Raw genomic sequence first — 6,203 nt, 5'->3', positions numbered from 1 at the left:
TCTTCCTGGACCAGGGCCCGAACCCGTGTCCCCTGCATTGGCAGGCGGATTCTTAACCACTGCGCCACCAGGGAAGCCTGAGAATCAAGATTTTTTAAGCTGGATTTAGTGGCGATGCATAGCCAAAAGTATAGCCTTCCTGGACAGCGTAAAGGAAAAACTGAATGGTGACTTCCCTTCTGAATAGAAAGCAAGAGCATGTTGGTTTAAATGGCCCTACAAGAGAATGACTTAATTAGATGTGTGGAAGTAGGTTCACAGATAATTTGGATTCACATTGGCCTTAGGAAGGGACTGGAATTGCTCCTCGCTGCACTGGCCCCCTTCACTGCGTTCCCATGTCACCCGTAAATGCTTAAGTGCCTCAGAACTTGGCAGTAATAACCAAAACCAACATCTATTCTCTACTTATTGGAGAATCTATCCAGAGCAGTCAAAAGGCTGTCTTAAAATTCCCATCAAATCCTAGTGAGAGCATTATTAAAATGTTCTCTCTTTCTGAGAACACTGTGACATTTTGCAGATGCCTGATAAAGAAAGTGTCTAAGAAAATAAAATGATGTACCTGTGGTCACAAAGCAGGTTAAGAGTTGGCTAGGAAAGCCCCTCTCAGACGCATGTTTCCTGGAAGACCCTTCCTGATAGCTTTAACCTACTGAGGTAGAAGAGTGTTACCAGCAAGCACACTGCACTGCAAATCAGGCGACCAAGGTCTACACTGCTGTGTGATTTGTGAACTCTCTTCTGTTCTTTGAATCTCAGTTACTTTATTAGTGAAATGAGAAATATGGATTAGATAGTCCCTTACAGCAATAAAATCCTGTGACCATTACAAACAGTGTCTCCAGATATCTGCTTTCAGAAGGCAGCCTCTTTCCATTAAATCAACTGAAATATAAGTACAATAATACATGAATGGTTGTAATACAGGGTATATTAAGCAAATTTTGTCTCAGTCCCAGATAGACAATGCTGACACAAGAGATGCAAGACCACAGAGACAATAAAACAAATATTTTTTTAAATTAAACATCAGAATAGAAAATAACGTGCAGGTATTGTTTACAAGCAAAATGTGAAATATATACCATGGATAACTGATGGAGAAGTCACAGATGCTGCATAATTAGACAGAGAAATACCCTGTTTTCTAGTTTGTTCCTATGTTGAGTTTCACAGAGGAAAAGAGATTTCACAAGCAACTTACATTTAAAAAACAAAAGTGCAAGAAGCAGGACCACCCAGCTTGGCGAAGCCCTGCAATGATCTGACAATGAATCAGAGGCAACTGACTGAAGGAAACAAAGAAGCTGTCTATCTTTAGCTGCTCTTCATGAAGCAAGTTTTAAAATTAAATTTCCAAGCATCCTTGAAAACGTACAATGAATGGGGGGAAAAATCATGGTTTCTTGGGAGAAATTAACAATCTTTCTCTGACTCTCTGGTAAAGAGCAGAAACTTTCCTCCCTAGTATAATATCTGCAGTTGTGTGGGCAGTTGAAAAGACTACACGTGGGCAATTCAGCGAAACACAAGAGCAGCAGGCAGCGAAGTTCAGGGAATACAGATCACAGCTGGTTTTGAAACACCACCTTACATTATTCCAAAGGCAGTCACTTCCAGGTTGCCAACAACTCAAATTATTTATAGTAGATTGATTTATACACTCAACCCAATGTGAGAATAAATATTTCTATTTATATCCAAACATCTTTAATATGAGGGGAATTATACTTGGGAGACCTTCATCGCCAAAAACAGGTTTTGCCAAATATGATTTAAGAAAGGGGAGGAACCTACGTGTTTTCCATATCTGACCCTATAAAAGTACCCTTGGAATGAGTATGATTTGTCTTTCCTCATAAAGCTTCAAGGTAAGTGTGTGTGAGGACAGGGCTCTGTCTGAAGGGCCAACAGGGATGCCTGGCTGCCTGCACGCATGCCACACATCCTGGCCCGCATTGCCCATGGCAGCCCTTCCAGGGAATTACCAACTTACTACGTGGCAATTTTAATTAGATGTTTTGCTGTTCCCAGTCATTTCCTGCTTAATTCAGAATCCTTCATGCTATTATTGGGAATTGTTAGCATTTAATGAGAAGAAATTTGCTCTTTTTCTTACAGTTCTGACCCACTTCAAGGTTGCACCTCTAAGGTAAGATACTGATTTTTCTCATTCCTCGCAGGGAGCAAGAAATCTGCAGTGGCTTGGAGAGTGGTCAGGGGCGGGGGCAGGGGTGGAGGTTATAAAATAAAAGCATTTCAATTTCAGGGCTGTTCATGCTTCCCTTGAAAAACTCTGAGGGAGACTTTAGAAACTGGTTCTCATTAATTTATATCTTTTGAAATAAATGAAATGCTTTCTCAGAATCTTTAGGAGTTTTTAGATACAATTTTTTCCATTTCCAGCATTGCAGACTGTATTTTAAATAATTGAATTACAACATGCAATACAACATTTCACAGTGTTACTGTTCATTTAGGGAGAAAATGTATGGGTTGGCCAAAAAGTTCGTTCGGGTTTTTTTCCGTAACATCTTTTTTTAATTTATTTATTTTTGGCTGTGTTGGGTCTTCGTTTCTGTGCGAGGGCTTTCTCTAGTTGCGGCAAGCGGGGGCCATTCTTCATTGCGGTGTGCGGGCCTCTCACTATCGCAGCCTCTCTTGTTGTGGAGCACAGGCTCCAGACGCACAGGCTCAGTAGTTGTGGCTCACGGGCTCAGTTGCTCTGCGGCATGTAGGATCTTCCCAGACCAGGGCTCGAACCCGTGTCCTCTGCACTGGCAGACAGATTCTCAACCACAGCGCCACCAGGGAAGCCCCCGTAACATCTTAATGGAAAAGCCTGAACAAACTTTTTGGCCAAATCAATAAATGTCCTATACACAGCTTTTACTCACCACTGTATATAATATAAAAAACCTTGAGATGCTGTCTAAATGGATTAATAGAATGGATTGAATCCTTGCCTTGGAAAAGTGGCTGAAAACTGCATACTGTTTCACACTCTGTAAAATGGACATTTTAAAAAATATAATATGAAAAATGTGAGCATTTTTAGCAAGATAAAGGATTTTAATTATGCTATCCAAATCACTGTAGTTTGAATAGAAAAATGTTGAGAAGATAACCCAAGTGCTTTTGAGTTTTCCTGGAAAAGATATCTTTTTAAACAGTATGTAGGTTCCTTAAAAAACTAAATATAGAACTACCATATGACCCAGCAATCCCACTACTGAGCATATACCCTAAGAAAACCATAATTCAAAAAGAGTCATGTACCACAATGTTCATTGCAGCACTATTTACAATAGCCAGGACATGGAAGCAACCTAAGTGTCCATCAACAGATGAATGGATATAGAAGATGTGGTATATATATACAATGGAATATTACTCAGCCATAAAAAGAAACGAAATTGAGTTATTTGTAGTGAGGTGGATGGACCTAGAGTTTGTCATACAGAGTGAAGTAAGTCAGAAAGGGGAAAACAAATACCGTATGCTAACACACATATATGGAATGTAAAAAAACAAAAATACAATGGTTCTGAAGAACCTAGGGGCAGGACAGGAATAAAGATGCAGATGTAGAGAATGGACTTGAGGACACGGGGAGGGGGAAGGGTAAGCTGGGACGAAGTGAGAGAGTGGCATGGACATATATACACTACCAAAGGTAAAATAGATAGCTGGTGGGAAGCAGCCGCATAGCACAGGGAGATCAGCTCGGTGCTTTGTGACCACCTAGAGGGGTGGGATAGGGAGGGTGGGAGGGAGATGCAAGAGGGAGGGGATACGGGGATATGTATATGTATAGCTGATTGATTTTGTTATACAGCAGAAACTAACACACCATTGTAAAGCAATTATACTCCAATAGAGATGTTAAAAAAAGATCTTTATTATAAAGTAGGTTATATATGACCATTATGCACAGGATTGATGAATGTTAAAGTGGCAGGAGACAGATCTTGAAAAGAAAAAGTTTTCTGAAATTTTTATGAGAATACTAGTAATAAAGCAAGAAAACATAGGTAATAACATTTTATAATGCCTTTGAGAAATACTAAAGACAGGTGAAGAAACTGAGTTTGTCAAACTTATGACACAGGAACAAGAGAAGTTGATGTAGAATAGGATATTTTTAACTAAACAATGCAAAACAAGGCTCCTCGCATTTCTGCTTTCCTTTATTAGGTAGTCCTTGTAAATCCCAAATCTATAATGAAAAGGTTTTCACCAGGTACTAAATAGTTCCTATAACTTTAGCAACGTATTTCTATTGATGTTTTAATTTATAAAGCCAACTTTGGTCCTTCCCCACACCCAACATGTGTTCTAAGAGGTGTGAAGGGTGCCGTAGAAGGAAAACACTCCCTGTCTGCAAGGTGCTTATAATCCCACTGGAAGATAAGAACTACAAGTGAAAGAGCTGGAGAAATCCTGCAGTCATCTTAGCATGGTGTTCTGTATAAGCTGATGATAGGAGGCTTCTTAAGATTAATATGCAAACGAAACAGAGAAAGGAGCTACAATATCATACAGTAGATAAGCCAGAAACAACTGTCTCTTTCCAAATGCAAGAATAAGTATCTATCACCACTGGCACAGAACACGGAGACTGACATTTCACCTCCAGCCAAGCCAGGGAGTTGACCATACCCAAAAAGATGCTAGTGCTCAACTTGTCAAGGAATAATGTCGTGGTTTTTTTAACGTGAATCGAATGGCCCAGTTGCTGATTTTCTATAATATCTTTACTTCCTCTGCCAGGCAGTGTCTCTGATTTGGCTGCCATCAATAACCCACAGCCATGAGTTCTGACGCTGAGATGGCCATTTTGGGGGAGGCTGTTCCTTACCTCCGAATGCCTGAAAAGGAGCGCATGGAGGCCCAGAATAGGCCTTTTGATGCCAAGTCCTCAATCTTTGTGGTAGACCCTAAGGAGTCCTTTGTGAAAGCAACCGTGCAGAGTAGAGAATGAGGGAAGGTAACAGCCAAGACCGAAGCTGGAGCTGTGAGCAAAACAACTGGAGGGGATTAGACTGGGCCCCACTGCCAGTTAGGGGAGCTGACACTCCTTTGTCGACCTGGCCTCTCTTACTTGACTTGACAGACAGTAACTGTGAAAGACGACCAAGTCTTCCCCATGAACCCTCCCAAATTTGACAAGATCGAGGACACGGTCATGATGACCCACCTGCACGAGCCAGCAGTGCTGTACAACCTCAAAGAGCGTTACGCAGCCTGGATGATCTACGTGAGTTTGTTCTCATGGCCTCTGCTCATGCAGGTGGTTAATATTCTGAAAAATAGTATGTTATGAAGGTCCCCATGAAATAATTATATTCCTTTTTTTCCTTTACGGTGCAGACCTACTGAGGCCTCTTCTGTATCACCGTCAACCCCTACAAGTGGCTGCCGGTGTACAACCCAGAGGTGGTGGCTGCCTACAGAGGCAAAAAACAGGAGGCCCCGCCCCACCTCTTCTCCACCTCTGACAAAGCCTATCAGTTCATGCTGACTGGTGAGTGGCCTGACTGTTTTTCAAACAAATTATTTCACCACCTATAATCACAACATGGAAAAGTTAAAAAGACCTTTAGGAATACTCAAATCCAGTCCCTTAGGTGCACACAAGAGGTAACTAAAGCACAGAGAGGTACACATTGTCAAGTGGGGATTAAAACTCAGTTCTCCTGATTCTACCTCCACTATTTTACCAGACTATGCTACTACTCCAACCCTAATAAGTTTGTTTACATTCTCCTTGCTTAGACAGATATGATTTTATATATTTAAGTAACAAAAAGGTTAAATTAACAGCTGAATAGTATTGTCTGAATAGAAATGAAAAATATATGCTAAATCATTTTAGTACCTATGTTTCTTGTTGATTTTGAATTAGATACTTTAAGAAGTATTGTTACGTCTTTAAAGTCATCAGAACCCATTTCAGAGATAATAGCCTCTCTCTGAATGAAAATGGTATTCAGGGACTACTTCATTCAAAAGGAAGTTGTCACTGTCCCCCCTTAAAAGGACTTTATTCTGATTGAGGCACCCTCTCTTACCTGATCTTTCTTTGACCCAATAGCATGCTTTTGGGAAGCTGATCAGAATTAGGGCTGCAGTCTGGGACCTTGAGACAGATGTGTGTGTGTGTGTGTGTGTGTGTGTGTGTGTGTGTGTGTGTGTGT

At 40.9% G+C, this 6,203-nt stretch overlaps 1 pseudogene; it reads left to right on the top strand.

Annotated features, from left to right (window-relative positions):
- The first annotated feature begins 4,693 nt into the window (after positions 1–4,693).
- LOC113616685 (myosin-4-like) lies at positions 4,694–5,530 on the top strand (annotated as a pseudogene).
- Positions 5,531–6,203: the final 673 nt, after the last annotated feature.

The sequence above is a fragment of the Aethalodelphis obliquidens genome, unplaced genomic scaffold, assembly GCF_003676395.1.
Source record: "Aethalodelphis obliquidens isolate GAN/ISIS:26980383/991018 unplaced genomic scaffold, ASM367639v1 scaffold345, whole genome shotgun sequence".
NCBI lineage: Eukaryota > Metazoa > Chordata > Mammalia > Artiodactyla > Delphinidae > Aethalodelphis > Aethalodelphis obliquidens.
This window is presented reverse-complemented; position numbering and strand designations above follow the sequence as displayed.